Genomic DNA, 12,895 nt, shown 5'->3' with positions numbered 1-12,895 from the left:
ACCAACACTCAGTGATTTGACAGTTCCATACTGGAGCAGGTAGGTTGCTCGCGGCCTCCCACCAAATCCTGAGAGCAAAACTCTCTGGCTACCCACAGTCTCTGGAAGATTAGCCTCTGCTCCTTCTTCCCTCCTGTCCACTGCTGACCAGACCAAGGTGAACCTCAGGCTGCCTGGGGACGGGGAGTCCGAGATGTGGCAAACCCAAGGCAGCTGGATGATGGCAGGCACTCAGACCGGAAGGCCAGGCAGAATCTGGCTAGATTTGGAGCTCTGATGAGCCAGAGGCTAGACGGGCCATGAGGGGCTGGTTGGCAAGATAGAGAGAACAGAGATGCCCAGAGAGATCCACCATGGAGAACAGCGCTGATGGCTTTACCAGCAACCAGACCTTCAAGAAACAGGTCATTCCTGTGAAACTTAAACCACTCCAGAGTTCAGACAAGAAATGATGTGGCCTCAAGAGGGGTGCAGGTCAGCACCTTGATTGCAGTCAGTACCACCAACCTGAAGGTCGATCCCAGGCCTTGACCGTCCCTGGGGTTGTCCACTGTATTTTAAACGTCACTTATTATATGAGCTCGTTGGACTGTATACCTGGTCCATGTCCAAGAAAATCAAAATCCCCTGACTATATCCATGCATATGGATTCTCACAAACTGAAAGGCGGCTGTGACTGTATGGTCACTGTCTGTCTTTATTTTGAGAATAAAAGTCTGACTCCATTTTCTGGACACTTTTACCATCCACAAGTACTTCTGAGTCTACTAATGTGCTTGGCACTGTAGGGAATATGAGGAAGCAAGAACATGAGCTTCAGCTTCCAGACCCATATGATGGCACTGCTAAGATGCCCCACAGCAGACAGAGGAAAGGACCTCCTGCAGGGAGAGAGTGGACTGTAGAGTGGACTGCAGGGAGAGAGTGGACTGTGGCTGCACGATTTCCAAGGGGAAGATGGTTCTTGCCATCAGGAGGGCATGGGAGGACCCACAGGGAACGTAGCAATGTCAGTGTTCGTGGAAGGAAGAGGGAGTTTCAAGGGAACAGAGGGGACAATCGCATGCACAATGGATGGAGAAAAGCATGATGGAGAGTCATGAGGCAGTGGGTGGGTCAGTTCTACAAAGGGAAAGGGACGGTGGAGGGGGGACTGGGTTGAATTGTTGCTGCCAGAAAGATATGTCTGCGTCCTAACCTCCAGAACCTATTTGGAAAAAGGGTCTTTGGAGACATAAATAAGAATCTCAGATGTGATCACCCTACATTATGGGTGTGGGCCCTGAATGTGATGACAAATGTTCTTGTGAGAGACAGAAGAGGAGAAAATCCACACACAGAGGAAAAGGCCTTGTGAAGACAGAGGCAGGGTTGCTGAGCTGCAGACACAAGTCAAGGACACTTGGGAGTCACCAGAGGCAAGGAAGAACATTCCTGTAGAGCCTCCAGAGGAAGCACAGTGCTGCCAACACCTTGATTTCAGACATCTGACCTCCAGAACTGTGAAAGAATCCATTTCTTTTGTTTTAAGTCACCAAGTTTGTGGTAACTTCCTTGGGCAGCCACAGCAATCTCATGCAGAATGGGTCTACGGGGATCCAACAGGAGAGCTAGGCCGGCACCACAGCTGTGGAGGGGGAGGGAATTCATGCATTCGCGCAGCACTCAACAAATATGGTGCTCCTAGCAGGTGCCGTGCGCTGGGCTAGGAACGGGCGCGCAGCGGAGCATGGCCTACACCCGGAGCTTGTGAGATGACTTCAGAACTATAATGTGGAAGGGACGGGAAGGGAAAGGTCAGCTGTTGCAAGAATGGAGGGACAAAATGGGATGGGGGTGCTGGGAAGGCTTCACTGAGCCAGTGGTACTTGAGCTGAGCCCCAAAGGAGGGTACAATTTAGCCAGGAATGCAAAGAGAGAAAACACATTCTCAGCAGAGGGACTGGCGTGTGCAAAGGCTAGAAAGAAGAGAAGCTTGAGAGATGGGTTCTTGAAGGAATTCCTGTAGTGCATAATCCTCAGACTGAGGGCTGTGTTCATCTCAGGGCTGGTCATGTTTCCTACACATGCTGCTCTGCTCTACACACCTGAGCCGCTGCCTTCACCCCTTCCAGATCCCCTGCAAACTCCCACTGCTCTTCCATGATTCTGCTCAGAAATCATTTCCCCTCTCCTGCCCCCACTCCCAGCCCCATCACAGGTCCCCTGCCATCAGCAACCTTGCTTGCATCACAATTATTTGTAGATTCTGTCTCCCCAACTGATTCAATTTCTCCAACACAGCATTTCTGTATTTTCCCGTGTCATTAAACTTTGAAACCATCCTGTGAGGGAGATGTGAGCCTCCTTACTATACGGGTAAGAAAACAGACAGACCAAGTTGCCCAAGATCACACAGCTCATGAGAGAACTCCAGTCCAAGTTCATCAGCTCAAGCCAGTCTACTTCCCAAGGCTATTCTTTCCATTGCCTGAGGCTGTGTCCATGACTGACTGTGTCATATGAAACAATGGGTCAAAGTTTGGGTCTTAATCCTCCTTAAAGAGCTTGTGCTTTTCCCACATAGGCGGAAGGATGCTGCAATCCCTGTAGGGTGCCGGCCACCCTGAGATGTTACAGACCAAGTAGCAAGGAAGTTAGGAAAAGAAAGTTTAAACCAGTTCCAAAACATCACAGAGAACCACAGAGTCGACCTTTACTATGTGAAATCACAGGAAGAGAGGTAGAAGGGGGAGGACTTCCATTGTTTACAGACTTCCATATTGTTCGAATTTTTCTAGTTAACACAAATTCATTTTATACTTTTTGAAGTATCAACTGTTTCAAGAAAATTAAACTCCATAATTCAATTAGAAATAGTGATTCTAACATAAATTAAGATTTTTATTTCATGTAAAATAAATAGCAGATTTGAATTACAAAGAGAGGCTACCTTTATAACACAAAATGTCATCTGGTACAACATCTTGCCATGGCATTTACTAATGAGAGAAGGAAATTAAATGATCACACATAGTATGATTTGAGATAAAAGGTCAGTTGTGTATAATTATGCAAACCAAAGCTGCTCACCAGAAACTGCCCTCTGAAAAAACAATACCCACTTGGTGGGTTATTATATTAGATTTTTTTAGATTTCCAAATTCCCCAAACTAGCCCATGTGTCTGTCATTATACTATACATACGGAACTCTTGCCTCCCTGGAAGATCTTCCCAACAACTATGGAACTCTGCCTCTAGGTGGCCATCAACAAGGCTTTCTTTGGAGAGCGCACATTATCTCCCCACCACCAATGGGGAACCACAGCACACCTGGATAGTCACCTACTGAGACCCATTATTCTTCCTACTTACCTTCCTAGAAAGAATTGTTAAATCTCAGGGTACCTGGGTGCTCAGTTGGTTGGTCATCCAACTTTTGATTTTAGTTCAGGTCATGATCTCAGGGTCATGGAATCAAGCCCTGAATCAGGTTCCACACTCAGTGCAGAGTCTGCTTATCCCCCTCCCTCTGCTCCTCCCCGCAACTCATGCCCCCCCCCATAAATAAATAAATAAAATCTTAAAAAATATATATTAAATTTCACCACCACTCCAAACCACAGGAATGTTGTTCAGGTTAGAACTGTGTACACAGTGATGGCAGATACGGGGGTTGTCCCGTGCTGGGATACATGGTGGCCACAGAGACTCATCTGACAGACTCAATGTATCTTCACAACTCTGTCACCGCCTTGAGAAGATGATGTGCCCAAACCAGAAACATCAGGAAGAAACTGCTTTCATTTTCCCTCTTGGAATATTTCTTCTATAAAATAGAAAATGACTGTGAAACAAAGATAGAATTCTATAGAGCGGGGCTTGGCAAATTTTTTTCTCTAACGGGTCAGATAGTATATATTTGAGGTTTTGCAGGCCAAATGGTCTCTGTTACAACTATCCACGTCTGCAGTTTGTAGTGAGAAAGCACACAGATGCCCAGTGATCTCATGCAGACGGCTGTGTTCCAGCAAACCTTTATCTACAAAAACAGGCGGCAGTCGTTTGCAGACCCTATCTAGGGAGCAATCAAGTGTTGTGTTTTCAAGTCTCTAACTTAATAAAGCTCTTAGATCAACAGGAAAAAATTTTCACAGTGTTAAGCTTGGTCTGTCTACCTGAAGGCGATCTCCACTCTGACAAGCAAAGTACTGCCTGAGTCTGTGGCCCATACATGTGGGTGGAAAGAGAAGGGATTATGTACTTCTCCCAGTGGCAAACAAGGAACACAAGTGCAGTTTACATCATTCTCTAAAGTGAAAATGAGGGTGGGGGGTGAGCTTTCAGCAGCATAGTTTTGGGTTTCCCTACCATCCCGTGTCAAAGGCTGATTAAGGTGACTTGTTAATCATGAACTAGATTGGAATTTATATCAAAGCCACAAGGAAATCCTAAACAGAACAAAACTGGTTTTATCGAAGATCTACAGAGTTATTGATTCACCGTAACAATACACAACTTCATAAACCGAACAGATGTTTCTCTCTATTTCCCAAACAAAAGCGAAGAGAGATGCCATGCGCTCCCAGAAGAACGTGCAGGAAATCTTTAACTGACCTCACAGTGGGCAGAGCTTTGTGATAGTAAGGGGACAGGTTTCATCAGGAAACCGCTGCTATAGCTTTCTTGGTTTTTTGTTTGTTTGTTTGTTTGTTTTACTATGTGAGGAGAAGTAATCAACCCTCAAACAAAATACACTTAACCTCTTCTCTCTTCTGGAGATATGGCTGGATTCCAGGAGCTGGGGCTAGAGCCTGGAGACCGGCCTTCGAGCCATATGCGGAAGAGAAAGTAAGTAGGAAAGATAACACCCTTCTGTTAGATGTCGCCATGTCTCACCATCTCAACTGGATACCTGGGTTCTTTGGATGCATTTCCACCTTCGTCTTAGGGCCTTCACAACAATGCGCTACCACTGTAATGTGGAAGAGACGTTGCTATGGGTCAACTGTATTTTAGGAAAGGCATTCGTCCCCATTTCCTTTCTTTTTTTTAAGATTGTATTTGTTTGAGGGGCACCTGGGTGGCTCAGTGTGTTAAGCCGCTGCCTTCGGCTCGGGTCATGATCTCAGGGTCCTGGGATCAAGTCCCGCATCGGGCTCTCTGCTCGGCAGGGAGCCTGCTTCCTCCCTCTCTCTCTGCCTGCCTCTCTGCCTACTTGTGATCTCTCTCTGTCAAATAAATAAATAAAATCTTTAAAAAAAAAAAAAAGATTGTATTTGTTTGAGAGAGAGATTGAGCAAGAAAGAGAACACAAGCAGGAGCAGGGGCAGAGGGAGAAGGAGAAGCAGGCTCCCTACTGAGCAGAGAGCCTGATGCAGGGCTTGATCCCAGGACCCCGGGATCATGAACTGAACTAAAGTCAGATGCTTAACCCACCGAGCCACCCAGGTGCTCCATCCCCACTTCCTTTCCTTTAGGATTCTACCTCCAGAGAGGGCTTTTATAAGAAAGTTAGACAAAAGCCCTGGTATTGAAAGGGTGTAAGGTAGGAATCCCAGTGAGTACTGGAGAAGGACCACAGGAGGAGCTGCCTGAAGAGCCTGGGTCAGGTTCAAAGGTATCCAAGAAGGTGACAGAAGATGGAAGGATGGCTGCTTTTAGGAGTACCCAGGAACGTGTTGATCTGCTGTTCCAAAAACCTTACTGCCCATCCTTCAAGTGGAGACTCTCTTCCTACCTACACATCCCCTGCAGTGTGCAGGGAGGACGGACGGGGCAGGGTTCTGTCTATACCTGTGCCTCACCAGCTCACTGCCCAGCAGGGGATAGGCTCACCATGGCAGGGGATTGATGCTGTGGCCACTGTGCCGCCCTGGGAAATGCCCCAGGGCACTGAAAGCCCCAGAGAGGGCTCTGGAACCCCTAGTGTGATGGTTAGTAAATACCTCCCCACCCTCATATACACAAAAAATTGAAAAAAAAAACCTTGAGAAAACAGTGATAGACATGACCATATGAAAATTTAAACCTGTTGTATGTTTCAAAGGGATATAAAGACAAATATTATATAGTACTATTTATAATACATGACAAAGGATTAATATTTAATTTATGAAAAGCTCTTATAAATCCGTACCAAAGAATATTTCTGTAGAAAAATAAGCAAACTTAGGGGCGCCTGGGTGCTCAGTTGTTAAGCCTTTGCCTTCCTTCCAGGTCATGATCCCAGAGCCCTGGGATGGAGCCCCACATCAGGCTCCCTGCTGGGCGGGAAGCCTGCTTCTCCCTCTCCCACTCCCCCTGCTTGTGTTCCTTCTCTTACTGTATCTCTCCCTGTCAAATAAATAAATAAAATCTTAAAAAAAAAAAAAAAGAAAGAAAGAAAAATAAGCAAAGTTATCAATAATCAATTCACAAAACAAAAATAATAAAGATCAAACTCAACAGTGAAAAAAAAACAAACCTGATTAAAAACTGGACAAAGGATCTGAATAGACATTTCTCCAAAGATGATATACAAATAGCCAAAAAGCACATGAAAAGAGAGTATCACTAATCACTAGGGAAATGCAAATCAAAACCACAATGAGTTATTATCTCACATCCAGTTAGGAAGGCTACTATCAAAGAAACAGAAAACAAGCACTGGTGAGGATATGGGGAAACTGGAACCTTTGTGTCCATGGGAATGAAAAATCATGTTGCTCCTTAGAAAACAATATGGAGGTTCCTTTAAAAATTAAAAATGGGGGGACGCCTGGGTGGCTCAGTTGGTTAAGCAGCTGCCTTCGGCTCAGGTCAGGATCCCGGCGTCCTGGGATCGAGTCCCGCATCGGGCTCCTTGCTCTGCAGGGAGCCTGCTTCTCCCTCTGCCTCTGCCTGCTTCTCTGTCTGCCTGTGCTCACTCTCTCTCCCTCTCTCTCTGACAAATAAATAAATAAAATCTTTAAAAAAAAAAAAAATTAAAAATGGGGTGCCTGATTGGCTCAGTTCAAGGGGCATGAGACTCTTGATCTCGGGGTCACTGAGTGTGAATTCCACATCAGGGGTAGAGATGACTTAAATAAGTAAATTTTTAAAAAAATTAAAAAGAGAACTACTCTAAAGTCCACAATTCCACTTCTGGGTTTACATCCAAAAGAACTGAAAGCAGGATCTCGAGGAGATATTTGTACACCTGTGTCCATAGAAGCATTGTTTCGAAAGCCAAGAAGGGTGAGCAACACAAGTGTCCACTGACAAACGAGTGAGCAAGACGTGGTATGTACACACAATGGAGTATCAGTCAGATTCTTCTTTTTTTTTTTTAAGATTTTATTTATTTATTTGACAGAGAGAGGTCACAAGCAGGCAGAGAGGCAGACAGAGGGGGTGGGTGGGAAGCAGACACCCTGCTGAGCAGAGAGCCCTATGCAGGGCTAGAGCCCAGGACCCTGAGATCATGACCTGAGCCGAAGGCAGAGGCTTAACCCACTGAGCCACCCAGGCACCCCTCAGTCAGCTTTTAAAAGGAAGGAAATTCTCACACATTTTACAATATGGATGAACCCTGAGGACATTAAATGAAATGATCAGTCACATACACAAAAACCGGATACTTTATGATTCTACTTACTTACCTAAGGTTTCTAAACTAGCCAAATTCATAGAAACAGAAGGGAGAATAGTGGTTGCCAGGGGGAAATGGAGAGCTCTTGTAAATGGGTGCAGAGTTTCAGTTTGGCCGGATGAAACCGATCTGGAGATGTCACACAACAACGTGAATACTAGTGAACTGTACACGTAAAATGGGTGAGCTGATAAATTTTATATATTCTTAGCACAATTAAAAAGTTTTGGAAAAAAGGTCAATGATCTATTTAAAATGTTCAACCTTGCTATAAACAGAAATGCAAATAAAAAATAAGATACCATATTTGTGTCTATTAAATTAGAATGGTTTTTTGATGATAATATCCATATTGGCAAAGATCATAAGAAATAGGACTGATTGCAGCTGGTAGGAATGAGAGCTATTTCAATATTCCAGAAAGACAATTTGGCCATATGTTTCAAAAGAATTTTTAAATTGCTCATGTTCTTTGACTCCATTATTCCACATCTGGGAACTCAACCTAAAAAAATTAATCAGACATGTGCAAAAAAAGTTCTGTATGTAAGAATGTTTCCAATGCAGTGTTGTTAAAAAAAAAAATAGATCAAATAAAATGGAAACCTAAATGTCCATCAGTAAATTAGAAAAAGTGAATGATAGTAGAGCTGAATAACAGACCAGCTTGTACCACTAGAAATTACATTATAGAAGATTATTAAATGATAGGGTCTTTTGAAGAAGTATTGTCAAGTGATTTTTCTAAGTATTTATCTCTGTTGTTGTTGGTGGTGGTGTTAAGATTTTATTTGTTTGTCAGAGAGCTCCAGAGTACACGCAAGCAGGGGAAGCAGCAGGCAGAAGGAGAAGCAGACTCCCTGCTGAGCAGGGTGCCCGATGCAGAACTCCATACCAGGACCCTGGGATCACAACCCCAGCTGAAGGCAATGCTTAACCAACTGAGCCACCCAGGTGTCCCAGTACGTTTCTATTTCTTTACTTATCTGAGAACTGGAGCCTACACAGGACAAATTAACCGTGGTAATTTCATTTTTTAAAAATTTATTTATTTGACAGAGAGAGAGAGACAGCTAGAGAGGGAAACAAGTAGGGGGAGTGGGAGAGGCAGAAGTGGGCTCCCCGCTGAGCAGGGAGCCTCACGAGGGGCTCTGTCCCAGGACCCTGGGATCATGACCTGAGCCGAAGGCAAGATGCTTAATGACCGAGCCACCCAGGAGCCCCAACGGTGGTCATTTCTGAATGGCTGGAATTCTAATCACTTTTTTCTGTATTTTTCCAGAAGTTTACAATGCATTTGTTACTTTCAAAGTCTGAAAAAGCTATATCACTTTTTTAAAAAGTAAAACTTTATGTGCTCAGTTACCTTTATATTCCCATTTCCAAGAAAACAAACAACTACATTAATTTCATTGTGTTTTACTTCCTGCTATGATGTTCAGCAACTTTTCTATATAAATGAAAACCTACTGACTTCTTACTTTCATCTCATAAAGATATGCCTCCTTGAGGTGGTTCTAGAGTCAAAGTTGAACTCCATACCAGTTTTTCTCATACTTGTTCTCAGTACCACCTATGTCCTTCATGCTGCATTGGGCAGGTCTGGGAGGGGGGCTGTGGGCCCCCAAAGCTCCTCGAGGGGAAAGCTGTCAGCCAAGGTCCTAAGGGAGAGGCAGCTCTACAGGTATCAAGGCAGGGGAGGGGGTATTCCTAGACACAGGTGAGGCATCAGTGATAAGCATCGGACTCCAGTGAGGCCAGTCCACAGGTTAGTGAGGCACCCGAGGCACAGCCTGGCACCGAAAGAAGGACTGGGCATCCACTCCCTCCCATATTTGGCCCAGGAAGCACTGGAAGACTTGGCAGTTCCCTGGGACCTGAAGCTGGGAAATGACAAAAGAGAAAGGGAGGAGTAATGATGTCACAGCAGGAGTTCTGAGGGACCAGAGCTTGCACTTAAACAGAAGCCATGAGGAAGATAAAAGTTCTTGTGAGATATTAAAGAAACTGGCCACCAGAAAAGCTGAAGTATGGTGCTGGCTTCAGCTGCTGATATCCACAGAGCTGCCAGGAGCCAGCGCCTTTAGTGCCCAGTGGCTCAAGGTTTCACGCCTCCTGGGTTCCCATGCACCCCTTTACTCAAGGTAGCTTGAGGTAGATCCCAACGTGGACAATCAAAAGAGCGCATCCAAAATGAAAAGGATAGAACACAGCTGCTCTACTGTGGTCCAGTTTCCATTTTGGTACAGTTTATGCAGAACTCCCCTATAAAGCCCGCCAAGTTCTTCTCAGTCTGAACTTAGAACTTAAGAGAGACAAACTGAGGGGCACCTGGTGGCTCAGTCGGTTAAGCATCCAACTCTTGGTCTCAGCTCAGGTCTTGATCTCAGGGTCATGAGCTCAAGCCCCATACTGGGCCCCAGGCTGGGTATGGAGGCTACTGGTAGGTATTAAGGAAGGCACGTATTGCATGGAGCACTAGGTATGGTAAACAAACAATGAAAAAAGAAAATAATAAATAAATAAATAAATAAATTTTTAAAAAAATACCAAAATGGAAAAACAAGCAGAAATCTGAGGTTCAGTTAGAGTTGGACGCATACGGGGCACCTGGATGGCTCAGTGGGTTAAAGCCTCTACCTTCGGCTCAGGTCATGATCTCAGGGTCCTGGGATCGAGTCCCGCATCGGGCTCTCTGCTCAGCGGAGAGCCTGCTTCCTCCTCTCTCTCTGCCTGCCTCTCTGTCTACTTGTGATCTCTCTGTCAAGTAAATAAATTAATTAAATCTTAAAAAAATAAAAATAAAAATAAATAAAGTTGGATGCATAAATAAAATTGCCATTTAAGTATTCTGCCATTTATCATGAAAGAGAAAAATTAAAGAAGATAAGACATTGCTTCTTAAGGTTTATTAGCAGTTAAAAAATACTGATTCATCATATGAAAAACAATGAAACCACTAACTTGTTACTCTCGACAACATATGGGTTCCATTAATGGTTGTGAAGATGATGTTGGCCAAATTGGGGGTTTAGAATTCAGGAACAAGAAACAACACATCAAATTTGAGCCTCCCAACTATTTTGGTGTTATTTAGGAAAAGTACTACCTTAAACTTAGCCACTCTGGACACATAGACATGCATGTGGTGGGCCTGACCTCTATTTCCCATCATATATGAACTCAGGACAGCCACCTGAGGGACAGCTGAGGGGTGGGGGAAGCACAGAGAACATGACCAAAAGAAACAGAATTGAAGAAAAGAAGCCATTGAAAGCAGATGTAGGAGAGAAGCTGGCACTAGAGCAGACACACAGGTAATACTAGACTTCCTAACTTGTAACATCCTCTCTCCCCAAAACAACCCTACCCTTCCAGATCAAACCCAAGAATATTTTTCACATTTTCCAAATGGTCTCCTCCTTTTTCTATGCTATTAAGGTTCTTCTACATAGTAATATGTCTGGGCTACTCCTTTTCCTCTTCTAGAAAAGCAGATAAATTTGAAAGGGGGGGGGGTCAGTAATTTAAATATTAGTGTGAATTCATCCAATCAGATTGCATTCCTGTTAACCAAAAGCTATCTACAGCTATTCACTCCCCTCCCCCACCCCAAACCAAGCATTTTGGATTAGGATGAAAAAGAGGGGAAACCACTGGTACTTGGGGGTGTGGAGTTCTTTGGAGGTTGATGCATCCCCCAGTGCCATGTCACAGAATCATGAAAGACGTGAGAACACAGCCCCTTGAAGAACAGCAGAAAATGTTCTGCTCTTCTTTTCTGCCAACGATTGGGAAGATATTTTTTTCTCTAGCCCTTCACCTAGTAAGGGGGCTTTGCAGAACTACTACCACAACTTCCCATCAAAATACTACCTGAACAACAGCATCAAAAGGATAAAATACCAAGGATTAAATTAACAAAATAAATATAAAGTGTATATTCTTAAAATTACCAAAGGACACTGAAAGAAATTAGAGAAGATCTATATTAGAGAAAATCTAAATAAATGGAAAAAACTACCTGTGTTCATGGACTGGAAGACAACATTGTTAGAACAATTCTGTTCAAACTGATCTACAGATTCAATGCAGTCTTCATCAGAATCTCAGCTGACTTCTCTGTACAAACTGACAAGCTGATTCTAAAATTCCTCTTTAATTGAAAGGGACCCAGACTAGTCAAAACAACCTTGAAAAAGAAGAACATAGTAGAAAGATTCCCACTTCCTGATTTCAAAGCTTACTATAAAGCAATAGTACTTAAGACAGTGTGCAAGTGGCACAAGGATAAACAAACAGATGAACAGCAAAGAATTAACAATCCGGAAGTAAATCCATACCTTTATGGTCAACTCATTTTCAACAGGGTGCCAAAACAATTCAATGGAGAAAAAAGTCTTTACAACAAATGGTTCGGGACCAGGGAAGAGCCACAAGCAAAAGATTAAACCTAGAGTTTTACCTAATTTATACCATGTATAGAAATTAATTTGAAATGTGGTGACTGGGTGGCTCAGATGGTTAAGCATCTGCCTTCATCTCAGGTCATGAGCCCAAGATCCCAGGATAGAGTCCCGCATCCAGTTCCCTGCTCAGCAGGGAGTCTGCTTTTCTCTCTCCCCCTGCTTCTGCTCCCTCTCTCTCACTCAAATGGATAAATAAAATCTTTAAAAAAAAAGAAAAAAGAAAAAAGAAATTAACTTGGAATGGATCAAAGACCTAAATGTAAAAGCAAAAACTGCAAAACTCTTAGAAAAAAAACACAGAGGTAAATCTTCATGACCAGGGATATAGCAAAGGATTCTTAGATATACCAAAAGCATGAGCAACAAAAGAAAAAACAGACAAATTGGACTTCATAAAAATTAAAACTTTCTGTGCTTCAAAGGATACCATCTAGAAAGTGAAAAGATAATGCATGGAATGGGAGAAAATAATTTGCAAATCACGTATCTGATAAGGAACATGTAGCTAGAATATACAAAGATCTCATCCAACTCAATAATAACAAATAAAAACTTAAGGAGCTAACATATAACATGGTGACTACAGTTGATAATACTGTATTTGTACAACTGAAATTTTCTAAAGGAGTAAAACATTCTCACAAAAAAAAAAAAGGAGAGAAAAAGGGAAAAAAAGAAGTAAGGTAATGGATGCATCAAGAAGGTATTTCAAATCTTCACATTAACATTTTAAATATCTTACAATTTTATCTGTTAATTGTGCCTCAATAAAGCTGGGAAAATAATAATAAAATAAATATATATTTTATTACATACATAAATATAATAATAAA

General features: G+C 43.1%; 1 protein-coding gene across 2 annotated transcripts in view; it reads right to left on the bottom strand.

The window, feature by feature from the left end:
- SNX10 (sorting nexin 10) overlaps nucleotides 1–12,895 on the bottom strand; it is a 72,504-nt gene that overhangs the window by 30,091 nt on the left and 29,518 nt on the right. The window lies entirely within an intron of this gene.

The sequence above is a fragment of the Neovison vison genome, chromosome 4, assembly GCF_020171115.1.
Source record: "Neovison vison isolate M4711 chromosome 4, ASM_NN_V1, whole genome shotgun sequence".
NCBI lineage: Eukaryota > Metazoa > Chordata > Mammalia > Carnivora > Mustelidae > Neogale > Neogale vison.
Note: the sequence above shows the minus strand (reverse complement) of the source record. Positions and strands in the feature narration are given on the sequence as shown.